This window comes from Anolis sagrei, chromosome 2 (genome assembly GCF_037176765.1).
Source record: "Anolis sagrei isolate rAnoSag1 chromosome 2, rAnoSag1.mat, whole genome shotgun sequence".
Taxonomy (NCBI): Eukaryota; Metazoa; Chordata; class Lepidosauria; order Squamata; family Dactyloidae; genus Anolis; species Anolis sagrei.
This window is the reverse complement of record NC_090022.1, coordinates 38,349,210-38,366,814: the sequence shown is the minus strand read 5'-3', so window position 1 is coordinate 38,366,814 and position 17,605 is coordinate 38,349,210. Positions and strand designations below refer to the sequence as shown.

Sequence of the window (17,605 nt, the reverse complement as noted above, 5' to 3'; positions counted from 1 at the left end):
TTAATGCGGCTTGATACCACTTTAATCATCATGACATCATGAGGGTTGTAGTTTGGTGAGGCGTCAGCATTCTTTTGCAGAAAGACTAAAGACTTTGCAAAACTACAATTCCCATCATGCCACAGCACTGAGTCATAGCAATTACAGTGGCATTAAACTGCATTCATTCTACACTGTAATGTAAATGGACCCTGGGACATTTAAAAGCAACTGAAAACATGGGGAGACAGGGTTTCAATGAGACTATCCCTCCTACCAGTTGATGGATATGATATTATTTGCCTGGTGAAAACTGGCAGCCATCACAGTACGATAATATTTCCTATAACATAAGTAGCAACTGAGAGAATGGCAGCAGGGGTAGGAGGGGTATGTCACCTCAGGAAAGACAAAAACTGCCAACTATTGATCAGCCAGTCCCTTATTTCAATCATAGCTCCTGCACCCATCATCTTTGTCCTACTGTGAGTACCTACCCTAGCATAGTTACTACATATGCTAACATAGAAGTTGACCACATGTATAAGTCGAGGACAGATTTTGAGGCAAAAGTCGAGGGTTATTCTATGGAAGAGTGGAAACCCAGACATCCAGAACCAGTACCATGGCAGAAAGTGTAGAGGAAGTCAATACTTGTTTTAGGCACTCCAAGGATGGATTAAGCTCTTGCCTTTTCCCACTTAAAGAAGAGGATAGTTCCCTTTTTGATAAGAGTTAAAGTACCGTACTCACAATGACCCATGTATAAGTCAACCTAGGTCCTGGGGTTGATTTCCTTTAATTATAATTTCTGGAGTTATACAGGAATATATAGGATATTCTGGAATAGTATATCAAGAGCATTATGGCTATTAATATACAGCAAAAGCACCTAGAACTTTTAAAGAGAATCTGTCTATTTAGCAAAGTATTTTCTAAATAGACAAGTTTAAAGCCCTCTCTACTAAGTTGGTGGTCCCTCATCAGAATTACCCTTCCAACACAACTGAAACAATTAAGGAAGAAAAGAAAAGAATGGTGGTCCTGACAAATATACAATGTTTAGTTTAACCCTGTTTTTCCTAGAAAATCTAATGTTTGCAACCAACAGTCTGAGTAAATAGAATTAGCAGACTTGACACTTTATTAACCAGTCTATCTCAACTGTTCTGAACGGTTCTCTTCACTTGAAGAGAAAGCAGCTTTCATTTGAACCCTGAAAATTTTCAGAAGTGTATAAAGCAGCATTGTTCATTACTGTTTGAACACACTCTTCAGTATCTTTTGATTTAAGATCTCCTGATATATGTATATTCATAGACAAGTGCAGATCAACCATCTGGCCTTCCAGATAATGTTGGCTGTAGCTCCTCGTTGACTATAATGACTAGTCAGACTTGTAGTCTCCCAACACTTGGAAGCATGCATAGTTCCCACTCTGTTGTACATAGACAGATGCATACTTTCTTGATCCAATGCATGCCTCTACAGGAAGTTATGAGAAGAAGTTGTCACATAAGTCACCCACATCAATGAGTTTGGAGCATTCTGAATTTCAGAATTCGGATAAGGGATGCTCAAGCTGTATTAGGATAAGAAGCAGTCACAGGAGGTGAAAGTTACATTTTGACTGCAGTTGATGGCAGCAACTTTGATACTACAGCTGAAATGTTTATATTCTTTCTTTTTTGCAAAAACAAAAACAAAAAAAGACTGGAAAGAGAAATTCAGTAAGCCTTATCTTAATTTCCCATCTTGCTAATGGGACAGTATGTAAGAGTCTACAATGATTCTTTGATATTGTTTAATTTGCTTTTTAAAGGGGAGGCCTAAATGAAATAATTCACATATGGGAATGATGAAAAGCCTTTTTGTAGCTGAAACACTGGAGAAATTGTTCCCTTTTATATAAGATTGTTCCTGTCATTTTGCCAAAGTCCTGACGAATTTGCGTTAGCTACTACGTAAATCCCCAAGAGGGCAGCTTTAAGTTGCACACCTGACCTTTTGACAAAGTGGAAGCATCCCTGCATCGTAGCAGTAGGTCCTTTATCCCATCCAAATAGATAGGGTTTATGCAAGCCTGGCAAAGGTTAGCATGAGGAATATTTTTAAACAGCCACAAAACAAAAGACGGAGAAATATTCTGTATAAACCAGAATTAAAGAAATCTCTGGTGACACAAAGGTGTGTTCTACACTTGATTTCAAAAATTACTTTATTATGTAAAGGCCAGTCATTTTTTTTACCACTAAGTTACTTCTGCAGGGAGATTCTTGGTGCTGTAAATGTAACATGTACTACTGCTTTTCATGTGGAAACTCCTGATGGCTTGGAGAGTTTCCACGGAAGCAATGAATGCCTCCAGGAGTGTCCAGTTCTGCTGATTTCCCTTCATCTGCGTCAGAGAATCATAGAGGCACAGTGTGGTGGCACAGTGGAACGTCACTATCTGAAAACTACAAATGAACAATGCAACACATTATATTTGATGAGCCTGAAACCTCAAATCTCCCAATCTGTTCGGGTAAAGTGTCCAAGCTCCAGTTATATTGTTTCCAAAAAGATAATTTGTGTAAACACTGATCATACTGAAAATGAAAAAGAGCAACTGGGTTGTTGTAGGTTTTTTCGGGCTATTTGGCCATGTTCTAGAGGCATTCTCTAGAAGAGATTCCGGCCATGAAAGCCTTCGACAATAAAAAGAGCAACATTAAAATAATCCACAAAAAACAGCTATCATAACAAAAGGTGATGAGAAACCGTATTAGTTTCTCAATGTGTTAAATACTTTATTCTGAAATATTAAAGGATATAATAATAACAATAACAACAACTTTATTTATATCCCGTCACCATCTCCCAAAGGGGACTCGGAACAGCTTACAGAGCAACTCAGGGTGGCTTACAGTGATATTAGGTTCTTCAACAGAAAGAAGTGGGAAAGGAGTGTTTCCAATGTACTTGAATGCAATATGTTACATCCCCAGTAAAGGAGGGTCATCAAACCTTAGTGCCATTTTCATTGGACCTTTTTTTAACTGTAGTATTCATGTGTGTGTGTGTGTGTGTGGGTGTGGGTGTGTGTTTGTAGTACAGTAGAACCTCCATATTAATGGATTTGATATTCATGGTTTCATTTACCCATGCTCTAAAAATATTCCCATCCAGAAGTGTTTGGGGTGTCTCTGGATCCTCCACTTCCATGGTATGCTCCCTGCCCAAGTAAATTAAAAAAAATGCTAATATCTGCGGTTTCAGGTATCCACAGTAAGGGAGGATCTTTTGACATATCCTCAGCAGATACAAGCAAAAATTATGGATAGGGAAGAAAACACAAGAGAAGTTAAAGCAATTTGCTTTTGCCTGAGCCTACTAGGAAACTCAAGGTTTCACCCCTACTTTCCTCTCCTGTCCGTTTACTAAGGACAACCTACTTCTGCATTTTAAACTCAATTTGTAGCAATTGAAGTAAGCTGGAGAGAAAAGGGGAAATTGGAAAAAGACATTGAAACTGGGACATTATTTAAAGTAGCTGCAAAATGCAGAAAGTTGGAGAGAAAGTCGTATTAAGACAATTGAATCTATACTTTTGCGTGCTTCAACTTCAGTTTGTAGAAATGGGAAAACCAACAAACAAAGAAGAATAAACATCTTACAGAAGAGCATGGTTGCCTTAGTGCAGAAATGTCAAACTCATTTTCATCAAGGGCCACATCAGCCTTTTGGTTGCCTTCAACAGGCCATTGAATCCATGGACAAAGAATCCATGGATACAGAGGGCCAACTATAATTTTTTACACAGTGGTCAGTGCTCTTTAGTTTTTAGTTTCATATGACAGCTCCCATCATTTTGGTTATTTGACAGGGGATAATGGGAATTACAACCCAACAATTATTATGGCTCTAATTTAGGGAAAAGGGTAAAATACATTTTAAAATCAGATATCATATCCACAAGCCTTATATCTGAATTCAAACCCTACTCTCTCAACTAAACAGAACAAAATGAAGCATTCCTGATGTTACTGTATCATGACTCCCATCAGTTCCAGTCTTGATGTCTAATGATGAGGAATACAGGGGTTGTAGTTTAGCATTTGGAGGGACATATATATGACAGGCGGTATTCAGCCAGCAGCCCTTGTGAGACATTAGAAGACTACAGAATTTGTCCAAGATAATTTAGACAACGTTATGAATAAATTAAATCAGAGTCTGAACAGACATATAATGACACCTTATGCTTCCAAAGAATTCAAATGATCCAAAGAAGCAGAAAGAGAGCAACACATTCAAACTCGTGCGTCAGCAAGCTCCACTGAATTCCTAGTTCTCCAGGACCAAATTGCTACAAATCAAACCATGGCAGACCTCCTGGCAGTTTAGGTCTGCACGTGAAGTCCTGCTTTGTATTGCATTTCATAAACCCACAAAACACAGCTTTTAATCCTTGCAGCCCTAACACCTTTCAAGTGTCATGGCATAGAAGGATATAAATGCCTTCCCATTTCTAAGGAGAGAGAAAGAGGGAAGAAGCAATATTCACATTTGATAGTATTCCATGACTCTACAGAGTCAAGAAAAACTTAAGCAAAATGGTATGGATTTTTAAACAAAACAAAAAAAAGAGAGAGAACACTTTCATCATCTTTTTTTTCAAATGGTAAGGTAGGCATTTTGTTGTATGCTTTGAAGTCATTTCCAACTTATGTGATCCTAAGGTAAACCTATTTTGCTTTCTTAACACGATTTGTTCTGGAGAAGGGGGCTGAGAGTGTACTATTTATCTGGGACCAAGAGCGTACTATTTAACAAGGTCACCCAGTGGACTTCCATGGTCAAGAGGGGATTTGCACCTTCATCTCTCAGAGTCCTCATCCAACATTCAAACCATTATATCCTGATTCTAAGATAAGCATATTTAACAGAAAACTATGTATTTAAAAATAGTTATATACTTCATTACCATGAACATCTATAGTTACATTTGGCTTATTGAAAATTAGGCCACACATATTTTCTAAAAGTCTAATTTGTAGTATTGATTCAGTATTTGATGTAAGTATGGGTGGTTCTATATTAGTCTTTGGGTGTTATGCTTGGGCAAGTATTAACTGAAACCCAACCATCTGGAATCATTGTATGTTACACAAGTTGCAAAATAAACAAATAACTATTAATTTCTATTTAAATCAAGCTTGCTGAACTCCAAGATTTTCCTGGAAGACATTCACTATAAACTCCTCGGAGTTTAGTTTATCTAACCCAGTTATCTATTGGAACTCTATCTTATACACTCTCTTTTCCAATTGTTTTTATCCATTACTTCAAAAGAGCCAAGCAACTCGCTCCTCCCTTTGAACAAACAGCAAAATAAATCATTCTATTCTGTCACCTTGGTCCTTTGTAACTGTGCCAAGGTGTTTAATATAGCAAACATGGAGTATTCAGACATTATAATTCTGGCTTAATTTTTTGTTAGCCTGACCTAGTGTAGAACAGTTACAAAAATTTTGATTTTTCATTTAGCAGTTGATTCAATGGGTAATGAATGGACTTAGGTGAATATGTTGAGATTGCTCAAAGAACAGAGTATACTATGTAAAGACAGTATGTATGATTGCTGCCATCTTCTACTGACTTGTGAAAATTCTATGAATGACAGAATTTAATAACATTCAGGTCTCATCTACATGGATCACATATGGCGGAGTTGATCCAGAATGAAGTACTCTGGATCAGTACACAGCTGGTCATCAAGTTGGCACAGTGGCTGGAGGATGTTTACACTGTGTAGCACTGAACCAGCCAAGCAGCAGAAAGAAGTCTGCATGGCCCAGTAATGTTGAACCCAGTTTGGCACCTATGGACGGCCTCCTTTACTGTCCCTGTTGTTTCCTCACCTTAGTGACAACCACCAGCCTGAAATTTCTGGTGGTCATTTCCTGATGTCGTGATGCTAGCCAGAGCACCAGAGCAACATGGGAAGGGGAGGGGAAAGGAGGAATTGCCCCCTCCCCCTTATGATTGGTATGGCAGTCTCACCAGCATCCCTAAATGAGACAAGTGATGATTACCACCTATTTCATGCTTAGTGGTTGCTCCTAAGCAAAAGTCTGGATAGGAATGACAAGTGTCATCCCCTGTCCCCAGCTACCCAAGTTCTGGGAAAGTCATGGCCAATTCTCAATCAGTACCAGTCCAACTGTTTATACTACCTGCACGGTGAGCTCCAAAGCTTCAAGGAAACTCTGACGCATCCCTTAATTCTGCATTATGTGGATGCCACAAAGTTGATTCAGCCCTGTCCTGCCTTATTTGGTCCATGTAGATGGGCTCCCAGTCACCAACAGCTGTTCTCAGACTTTACAAATTCTTTGATTAGATCAATCCATGTGTCATTGAGTATTTTTTAACTGCTACTTTCCACTTCACCAAATATTGTCATATTTGCCAATAACTCATTTTGTTTCATGAGATATCCAAATTATGATAGCCGTTGTTCAGTCATTATGTCTTCCAGTGTAAGTTCAGGCTTGATTTGCTCTTGGGTCAATTTATTCTTTTTTCTTTTCTTTTCTTTTTGGTGGTCAGTGGTATCTGCAAAACTCTTCTCCACCATCACATTTCTCTTCCAGTGATGCTTTCTTCAATATCTAGCTTTTAGAGCCATACACAGAAATTACTAATATGCAATGGATGACTCTGACTTTGGTATTTACTTGAATGTAAAAGAATAAGTATCAGTTATTGGATTGCCCATGAACTACCAAACTGAAAACAGGAAAAAGATTACATGTTTCTTAAATAATTAAAAGTAGCCAAGAATTATTTATCTCAGGTCTGGAAGAATCCTAATGTATTCCAAATGAACCAAACAATGAAACACGGAAGGTGGAGCTGACAGGTTTGAGTTTTGAGATGGTTGATGAAACAGACTTTCAACTGGCTCCTTTCAAGATGAGGGAACACATGTACCAAGGCATGGTTGTAAAAGAGTGATTTGAAGTGAGCCTCCCTGTTCCTTTGGGCCTGCAGTATTAAGGCCTGGCAATGGCAGCATGAATGGACGATGTACACTTCGTCCAGGTAGAGGAGACATTTGATGTGCCTGTCTTTGTCACAGATCCTCTCCCAAACTCCAAGCATTTCTTGAAGAAAGTAGTGGAATCCAGAATGCTGAGAAACAATAAACAAAGAATGAGCTGAGATCAAGGAGCAAGAGTTCGTATAGTCAAACAGCCTGTCTGAATATCATAAACCAAAGTAAGAACAATGGGAGAAGAAGTTCTTAGATACTATTTCTTCAGTGGATGGAAAGGAACTGGGGGATTTGGTAGGACCTGTCTATATACTGGGAATGGAAACTAAACAGTAAAGCTCTAGAACATTTCAAGTGGTGGTCTTTGCAGGCCCAGAATAACTCATATGTGTAATTCACAGAGACCACTAAGAAGAACCTCACTTCTATGAATTAAGGGCAGAGGCTGGAAAAGACAGGTTTTTGAACTTCAGATCACTGAACTCATAGATAGCATGGACCATTCTGACCATGTTGGTTGAAGGATTGTTATTCAAATAGTAAGTATCAAGCTTTGATTGTCTAAGTGGGATGTTCAAAGATTGTTCTGATGTTGAATGACATTACTTTCTGAAAAAAGAGAGGCCTCAAGTTTGGATTAAAGAATATGTCATAAATGCTGCAAAAATGTTTGGATTACTATAATGTTGGGAAAATTATGACTACTGTATATCTTGGAAGAATGAAGTGTGACAGTCTCTTCTAAGGTGAGGTCTCTGTGTTGGAGACATTTTTCTGTACCAAAAAGTATGAATATTGAAAGCAAAAGAAATCATATATCCAGAAACACTGGGGTATTGAATCAAGCCAGAGAAAACTTTCAAACAAATGAATACTGAATCATCTGCAGGGATCTCAAAAGCTACAATTCATGTGCCAAAAACTGTGATAGGAAAATGAATGTGAAAAGATCAGCACAGAAGTCAATGATACTACTCGCAATAATATTATTCAGAATTGGGTCAGCAGCCATGACTAATTGCTCTTCAAAGTGTTTGCCGATATCTAAGAGACTGTTCTTCAGTCCTTTCCCAAAGTTCCTACCCCTCTCATACATACTTTCCATACATTCACTAAGTACGGTAACATTTTCAGTAAATGAATACCATTTGTGCCTGACTGCACCCATTGTAATTTATCTGGATAATACCATTGTTCCTATAAAGAAATCCTCTTACAATTAAGAAGAACTTTTTTACATTCCAGCATTTGGCATGGGGCCCATTCATGGAAACCATGGAGTTTGTAAATGAAAGAATATTTAGAAATATGGAGGGGAAAGTAAATGGGAGAAGATGAAACTTTAGATCAGGGAATCTCAAACTTTTTCAGCCACTGAGCCCTTTTGGAAGGAAAAGCTTTTTGTGGACCCTCCATAAATGTTTCTCTCTCTCTCTCTCTCTCTCTCTATATATATATATACACACACACACACACACACACACACACACACACACATACATACACACACACACACACCTCAGGCATGGGCAAACTTTTGGACACAGGGGCCGCATTGTATTTTAAAATTAGGGGCATATGAATGGGAAATGTTTGTGTGACCTAACTGAAATAAACGTGAACAAATTCCTATAATATAATATAGAAACATTTATTGGGCCTCCACGAGAACTTTTCCTTCAAAAAGGGTTCTGGGGATAAAAAGTTGGAGAACCTCTGCTTTAGATGAAGGACTACTTTGATGGAAAACTAGGCAGGATGGAGATAGGGCCAGCTGCCATAAAAGCATTTTACAGAACTAAAAGATTTAGGAGGGGAACTTATACGTGTACAGGAGAATTAACACCTCTTCATAGAATCATAGAATCATAGAATCATAGAATCAAAGAGTTGGAAGAGACCTCATGGGCCATCCAGTCCAACCCCCTGCCAAGAAGCAGGAATATTGCATTCAAATCACCCCTGACAAATGACCATCCAGCCTCTGCTTAAAAGCTTCCAAAGAAGGAGCCTCCACCACACTCCGGGGCAGAGAGTTCCACTGCTGAACGGCTCTCACAGTCAGGAAGTTCTTCCTAATGTTCAGATGGAATCTCCTCTCTTGTAGTTTGAAGCCATTGTTCCGCGTCCTAGTCTCCAAGGAAGCAGAAAACAAGCTTGCTCCCTCCTCCCTGTGGCTTCCTCCCACATATTTATACATGGCTATCATATCTCCTCTCAGCCTTCTCTTCTTCAGGCTAAACATGCCCAGCTCCCCAAGCCGCTCCTCATAGGGCTTGTTCTCCAGACCCTTGATCATTTTAGTCGCCCTCCTCTGGACACATTTCAGCTTGTCAATATCTCTTTTGAATTGTGGTGCCCAGAATTGGACACAATATTCCAGATGTGGTCTAACCAAAGCGATCTGAAAATTTACAGCTTTAGAGAAAGTCAGGATGAGACAAGCCATTCAAGAATCCAGTCAAGAATATTATTTTTTTGCCATGATCTTCATACTCAGAGCCAACGCTTAATATAAAACCAGAACAATTGTCACTCTGCCTCCTGGCCCTTTGATTTTAAAGAAAATAAATAGCAAAACCTAAATTCGAAAGAACAACATCCATCTCTCTAACATCCAGTTAAAAATTGTGTCCTCCCATCTTTTATGCATGATTTAAAAATCATGCAGATATGCAAATTCTTAGATCATATCCAGAAGGCACTTTGACTCTGCTTTTCATACATTTTCTTCTCTCTATAAAATGTACACCAAAAATCTATCAAGGCACAGGTATCTTCCTTACTCAAGAGGAATGTGGAATGTTCTAGAGCAAAGCTACTTAAACTGTGGATCATGACCCCATTTGGTATCCCCTAACTGAATTTGGGGGTCATGAAAAATTGTGTAGTTTACCATGTAGTGGCTGTTTTAAACATTTACATGAAACCAGGAGAAAAACACCACTTAAGGTGGAAAACCAAGCATGCCAGATGGCATACAAAATGTTCAAGAAGCACCACGTTCTACAGTATCAAATATTTGGCCAAGATTTAATAAACAAGCACATCCATTCTCATTATTGTGCGAATTGGCTTTCATCTTTAACAAATGGTAAAATTATATCTATACAATTGTTTTAAAATAAAATTCTTACTTTATTATTAGGAAATGTTTGATAGATCTATTTTACATACCCAAGGTCACGAAAAAAATTATCAGGTGGAAAGGTTTTGTGAGAAGAACAAGTTTTAAAAGTCCTGTTCCTGGGTATAACTCTCACAATCCTTAATACTGGCCATGCTAGGAAAGGTTGAGGGAAGTTGCAGGTCAAAGTATCTGAAAGTTCAAAGGTTCCAAGTCCTACCCTCTTTACTATTCAAGCAACTGTTAGAACAGTGAGGCCATCTACATTGCACAGTTATAGTGGTATGGTTCTACTTTAAGTGCCATGGTTCTGTTATTTGGGAATTCTGAGAGTTGTGCATTAAAGAGAGGAATTTGAATTCTCAGCCAGAGACTTCTAGTGCCTCACCAAACTACCCCAGCATTACACAGTGGAATAATAGTGCTATAATGTCACAGTGTGAATGAGGGGTCTATCACACAAGACAGGCAAATTGCAATTACAGCAGGGCAGCATTCCCTTTGCCTCCCGGAGGAGGACCATTGTAAGGCATTTTCTTTATAAAAGGAGCTCATTAACAGAGTATTTGTGTTAATAAAAGAAACACTTTCAAGTCTCACTTGGAGAATAACAGAAAAGGAGGGACATCATATGATAAGTCTATGATAAAGACATTGTTGTACTGCTATAATTGTGATTTGCCTGCCTTGGCTGATAAATCTACTTCTATGGGGGATCCTCCATATACTTGCATTCAATATTTCTTGAAACCATGGTTTGATGACTTCCCAGTTTTTTTCACAAATTTATCCTACTTGATAAGCCTTTCCTAAGGTTTAGTTACTGACAGTAAGTTTGAAGAGGAGAGCGTTTTTTTTCTTCTTTTTTTTTGGAAAAATGTTTTTAAACTAATATTTTCATTAGAATTGCTCAATTAACTGCTTTTAAACGTTTGCATTAAAATTGTTTTAGCCATGTTCTGTTTAACACTGTGAGATAGATAGGATATAAATTAAACAGATAGGCAAATAAAATTATAAATGGGGTTCAAAGCAAGGTATTTGCTACTAAAGATCAATTACCATAAGGTAGGGTTTCCTATCTGCTTAATATCTGAAGAAAGAGACTACATATATTATAAATGTTTTAAGATTTCAAGATGTAAGTGTTTTGTACAAGGTTGTTTGAATTTTAATGTGTATCTGATTTTTACATGTAGAAAAACAAGAAGTTTCTTATCTTATGTATTCTGGTTTAATTTAATCTTCATTGCCAAATAAACTATCAAAGGAATAACTAGTGTAAAGAAGCACTAATCCCACTAGATGCCACCAAAAATTATGTGAAGAAGCGTTAATCCCACCGCTTGTTAACAAAATTATGTGAGGAAGTACTAATTTTCCTTGATGCCAACAATATTTGTAAGGAACCTTCTTATATATATATCAATTAAGCTGCCACCAATATGTTTAGAGACGCTGGTTTGTGTCTCTATTTATCCTTAGTTGTGTTGTGAGGTGACGCTGGTAGTGTGGAATGCACCAAGCATAAAAGCAATGAAGGAGGCAGGTTTGAAATACAAAGAGAACAAGTTTTATTGTTAACAGAACGTAATTGTTGCAGTTTTGAGAGTTTGAACTTGGCACAAGGCTTGATGTTACAAAATGGCTGGTTTGAGATACATGTTTCTGATGATACAATTCTACAAACTTCTTCTTTAATGAAGTGCTTATACTACTTCAGAGTTCCCTATTGTGAATGTCCACACTGTTTGCCCTATACTCGGAACAAACCACTGAACACCAGTCTTTCCTTACTGGCAATCCTGCAAACCCCCTCTGTTAGATTCTTTTAACCTAAGCAATCTAACAAGGTAACACCTTCAGCTCTCTTGCTGAAGAAATATTCACAAATTCTAGGAACTACTGAATTCTCACAGCTTCACAACAGAGCCCTAACTGGCTATCCTCTTCCCCGGGTCTCTTCCACCGGACTGGAGCTTAACTGCCACTTTCAAACCTTTTACTCCTTTAGCTCCGCCCACCTCCTCTGCTGCCTTGTCTTGTCACCATGGCAACCTATCCCTCACAGCTAGGCCATGGCAACAAATGTAAACCACAAATACAGTTTTAAACACATTATAAATAACACTTTATAATAAACATTATAAATACAGTTTAAACACATTATAAATAACACTTTATAATAAACACATCTTTACACCTTTCTCCCCAGAAATATATTTTTGCACATTTCTTAATCCTAGAATGGCAAAAATAATCCTACATATCATTTAACAATAAATACATATACACCAATTCTGAAAGGGAAACATATTAGGGTTAAATATATTTCAATTACACATACATACAAACCTTTAACCTACGAAATTCTAGTATCATCTATGGATGTGGTATCCAAGTCTCACATTTTTATATTTATATATATATTCGTAAATATCTATTGCCTATTGTAAAACATATATACCTACCACACTTTATTATAATGGGATTATATCTTATATCTATGGTATGAAACATATGCAGTTCACCACTGTAATAACATCCTATATTTTATAAGTCTATAATAAAACAGGATACCAATTTTTTTAAATATTACACTATACTATATTATACTATATTATATATACATTACCTTTATATAATTCAGATCTATCTGTGATCATCTTTTATCTATTCAATTTTCCATATCAACATCAAATATCCTTGTCCAAATGTGTTTCTATCCCATTAACATATATAATTGACCTTCTACCTAGTCTGGTTAATTTATAAGACATTTATCTATATAGCATACCACAACTTTTCTCCATACATATGGTCTCAATTTGTTAATAGCTCACACAATAGTTAAACTCCCACATTTGATCATTGACATAGATGTCTTAGTGTCCAATGTCCCACGGTTCAAACACAACCTCGGTTGTACTGGACCAACTGTCTACAGCAATGTCTCTTTATGATGATTTTTTAGCTTCTTTTTTCCACTTCTTCGTTTCTTCTTTTTAGGTTTCTTCTTTTGTCTCTTGATGTCTTTTCGATTACCTGGAGATATGGTTTTCTTCCTCACACGATGTCTGCAAGTCTTTTCTCCTCTCTTTTTTGTTGCTGGGGTATCTTCTTTTAATCTAACCTTCCAATTATCAGGAACAGTTCTGCTTCCATCGAGTTTCAAGGCTTGAACAACAGCTTGCTTCCATGAAGCATCAGGTTGTAGTGAATAATCTGGAATTCCTCGAGCATCTTTTCTTGGCACTGAAGAGAATTCACTGTCCTTGGAAGAACGAACACGAATACTGTCTTTCTTTATGGCAAACTCATCACTGCTATCTGGACAAACTTTCAAAGCTAGAAATTGCAGCTTTTTCTTTTTATCACCACCAATATAGTCTGTGTATATTAGTTCTCTTGTCAGTCTATCAGCTTGGTTTTTATTCTCTCTTTCTTCTTTGTTCAAGGATAAAGGAGATTTCTCTTCCGACACCTGGCCAAATCTTCTTTTTCTGTTCACCCTCTCTTCAGATGTAGACACACCGACATGTTCAGAGTTAGCAAGGAAGAGTTGATCAAAAGTTTTACTCTCAACAAAATGTCTCTCTTTTTCACCATCACCTGTCATAGGGTACAATCTTGTATTTATCATTTTGTTGATGCCAGCTCTTTGATAAGTTTCACATAAACTCTTATCCTCAGCTATAGTTCCATTCTTTAGAACTTCTTTTGATTGATCATCTGGAACTTTTACAGTGGATGAATCATGTCCAGAAGTCATCTTAATTTCAATTAGCCCTTCAGGTGTATGGATCTTTGTTTCACAGAAGACCCCTGGATATTCTGGACTCGCATCAGCTTCTACTGTCACGTCCAGAGTTTGTTTTCCTTTAGCTTTCCCTTTAGATTTTATTTTATTGTCTTTGTCAAAAAGTTCGGCTGAGGTAATTTCTTTATGTGGAGCTGAAGGAAATACATCTTTTAAGGCCAAGGATTCCTCTTTCTCCTCAGAATTTATCACTTGTCTTTCCAGACCTATTGTTTCTATACTCTCTTCACTGGCTCTCAAATAATCAGCCACTGGAATCGGCTCCGCTGCAGGGCTTGTTCCTCGTTTGCATGGTCTCTCCTGGCTGTACACTTCTGACTTTATATTTGGAACACCATCTCCAGCAATAAATCTATAGGGTTGTTCTTCTGCTCTTTGTTCCTGTTGAATTTCCTCAACTCCTCCTGTCTTCTTAACAACCTTAGCAACTGTAGCACTGGCTTCTGGGCTCTCATCCCCATCTTGTCGGATGGCAAAACACAGGGCTTTCTGTTCAGGGCTTTTGTTGATACATTTTTTCTCCCCACACGCCATCTTACAGTATTTAATCTCCTCAGCCAAATCATTTCCAATTAAACATTGGTATGGTATGTCAGGACTGACTGCAAAATCCCACACACCCTTCCATCCTTCATATTCTATCGGCAAAGTCACGACTGCTGATGGAATCGCCGGTCCTAAACCTTTTAGTTTTATTTCAGAGGTTGGCTGCTGAAACTTCTGAGGTATTATTTCGGGATGCGCTATGCACACTTCGGAACCTGTATCTCGGAGTCCTTTCCTGTCTTTGTTATCAATAGAAATGGTTTCTAAATAGTCCTTAGATGGGCTGCCTGACAGGATGAACAGACATTGTTTCTCTTGAGGCTCTGAGCTTGAACTCTCCTTTGAAACAGTATCTGCTTCTGCCCTTGGTGTTTCTTTCATTTTATTCACAAAGAGGGTTGTTTTCTCCTTCTTTAACAGGGGACATTGATATTTTAAATGATTCCATTCTCCACATTGAAAGCACCGTCGTTTTACCTCAGGAGCAGTTGGTCTTATTACACTCTGCCTCCTATAGGTGGTGTCTTCTAAGTCAGCACCCTTTTCTTGCTGTGGGCGCTTTTGTTGTAAATAAAATGGCTGCCTGTTTGTTCTTTTGTCCCCTGGCAGATCTTCCCTTTTAAATCCTTCTTTCAAGGTTGTTATTTGATCTGCCATACCCGCTGCCTCTACAATCGTGGATGGCTTGCGATCTTGAATCACCCAACGAATTTCATAAGGAACTAATTGGAAAAATTGTTCCAATTTCAAAAGTTCCCTCAGCTGTTGATAATCTTCTACCTCAGACGTCTTTATCCAACTATCGAACAGTTGAGACAATCTAGAGGCCACCTGAGCAAAACTTTGTGTTTTATCTTTCTTCAACGTCCTGAACTTAAATCTATAATATTCAGGAGTCAATCTATATTCCTGTTGAACCTGTTTCTTAAACAGATCATAGTCTCTACAAGACTCCTCCGGCATCTGTCCATAAATCTGTAAAAGCTTCTCATTTATCTGAGGCCTTAGGTACATCATCCATTTGTCTTTAGCTAACCCAAAATCTTGACAACATCTCTCAAAAGATATAAGGAATTTCTCTGGGTCATCTCCTTTAGTAAATTTTGGGAATTTCTTTGTCAAATCTGGGGTATCCACTCCAGATCTCCCTTCCTGAACATCACTGGATGTTTGAGACAAAGCCAATCTTTGCTTTTCTAGCTCAAACTCCATTCTCTTCAATTCTAACTCCCGTTCCAATTCTCTCTCTCTTTGTCTCTCTTCAAATTCTCTTTCCCTTTGTTTTTCTTCCAATTCTCTTTGTTTCGCCTCTCTTTCCATCTCCAGTTCTAATCGTCTCATCTCTAATCGTTTTTCCTCCATCTCCAGTTTGTATTTATAAGCCATTTCTGTCATAGGCACTGGCTCTGTCTCTGACTCAGAGCCTGAACTTTCTCCTTGGTCTCCCTCTCTTTCTTCAGCTAGCTTTCTCTGCCGCCTGGTAGCCATTTTTCAGCAACTTTTACCTCACAACTTATTTTAAAATTAAACTTAAGGCACTCGATTAGTTGTTACACGAATCCCGTCGTCTGCCACCAAAAATGTAAAGAAGCACTAATCCCACTAGATGCCACCAAAAATTATGTGAAGAAGCGTTAATCCCACCGCTTGTTAACAAAATTATGTGAGGAAGTACTAATTTTCCTTGATGCCAACAATATTTGTAAGGAACCTTCTTATATATATATCAATTAAGCTGCCACCAATATGTTTAGAGACGCTGGTTTGTGTCTCTATTTATCCTTAGTTGTGTAGTGAGGTGACGCTGGTAGTGTGGAATGCACCAAGCATAAAAGCAATGAAGGAGGCAGGTTTGAAATACAAAGAGAACAAGTTTTATTGTTAACAGAACGTAATTGTTGCAGTTTTGAGAGTTTGAACTTGGCACAAGGCTTGATGTTACAAAATGGCTGGTTTGAGATACATGTTTCTGATGATACAATTCTACAAACTTCTTCTTTAATGAAGTGCTTATACTACTTCAGAGTTCCCTATTGTGAATGTCCACACTGTTTGCCCTATACTCGGAACAAACCACTGAACACCAGTCTTTCCTTACTGGCAATCCTGCAAACCCCCTCTGTTAGATTCTTTTAACCTAAGCAATCTAACAAGGTAACACCTTCAGCTCTCTTGCTGAAGAAATATTCACAAATTCTAGGAACTACTGAATTCTCACAGCTTCACAACAGAGCCCTAACTGGCTATCCTCTTCCCCGGGTCTCTTCCACCGGACTGGAGCTTAACTGCCACTTTCAAACCTTTTACTCCTTTAGCTCCGCCCACCTCCTCTGCTGCCTTGTCTTGTCACCATGGCAACCTATCCCTCACAGCTAGGCCATGGCAACAAATGTAAACCACAAATACAGTTTTAAACACATTATAAATAACACTTTATAATAAACATTATAAATACAGTTTAAACACATTATAAATAACACTTTATAATAAACACATCTTTACACTAGCATACAGTATTTTCTAATACACCTCTTTAACAACCTTATCACAAAGGCCAAGAGAAGTGTCCCGCTTCACCTGACTTCACAAAGGAAAGAGGGAGACAGCAGGTTTACTCTGTCACCCCATGCAGAGCTCCCTCTTGATTATGGTTTTCCCATCATACATGGGAAGGATCTATACTGCCTCCATTGGAGCCAGCACAACATGGGAAGCCTCCAGTGTCATAAGGGAAGTATCCAAGGGATGATTCCACCCTGGTTGGGGGTGGGGCCTCCGCTGGAAGTCACATGATGTCATGTGATGGCCGGTATGGGGTTCCCTCCCCAACCAGGTTTGAAGTGTCTTAGGAAATTGAATTTGATGAGTGTAATGAGGCTGCTAGTTCTGTTATGCTGACAATTTGTATGTGGTGCTTACAGATACATTTTATGCAACTAGGCAACCAACAACTGAAACTTAAGAGCTAGTTCAAGAAGGTGAATATGTAAACAACTGGTTGAAGAACATGAGAATTTACATCTCAAAACAATGAAGCAAAACAGGCCAAATAAACCAGATTTCCTTTCTCTACTGATACTTTTCAGTC

At 38.2% G+C, this 17,605-nt stretch overlaps 1 protein-coding gene across 5 annotated transcripts in view; it reads right to left on the bottom strand.

Annotated features, from left to right (window-relative positions):
• MITF (melanocyte inducing transcription factor) overlaps positions 1-17,605 on the bottom strand; it is a 184,769-nt gene that overhangs the window by 99,060 nt on the left and 68,104 nt on the right. The gene's annotated exons all lie outside the window — the stretch shown is intronic.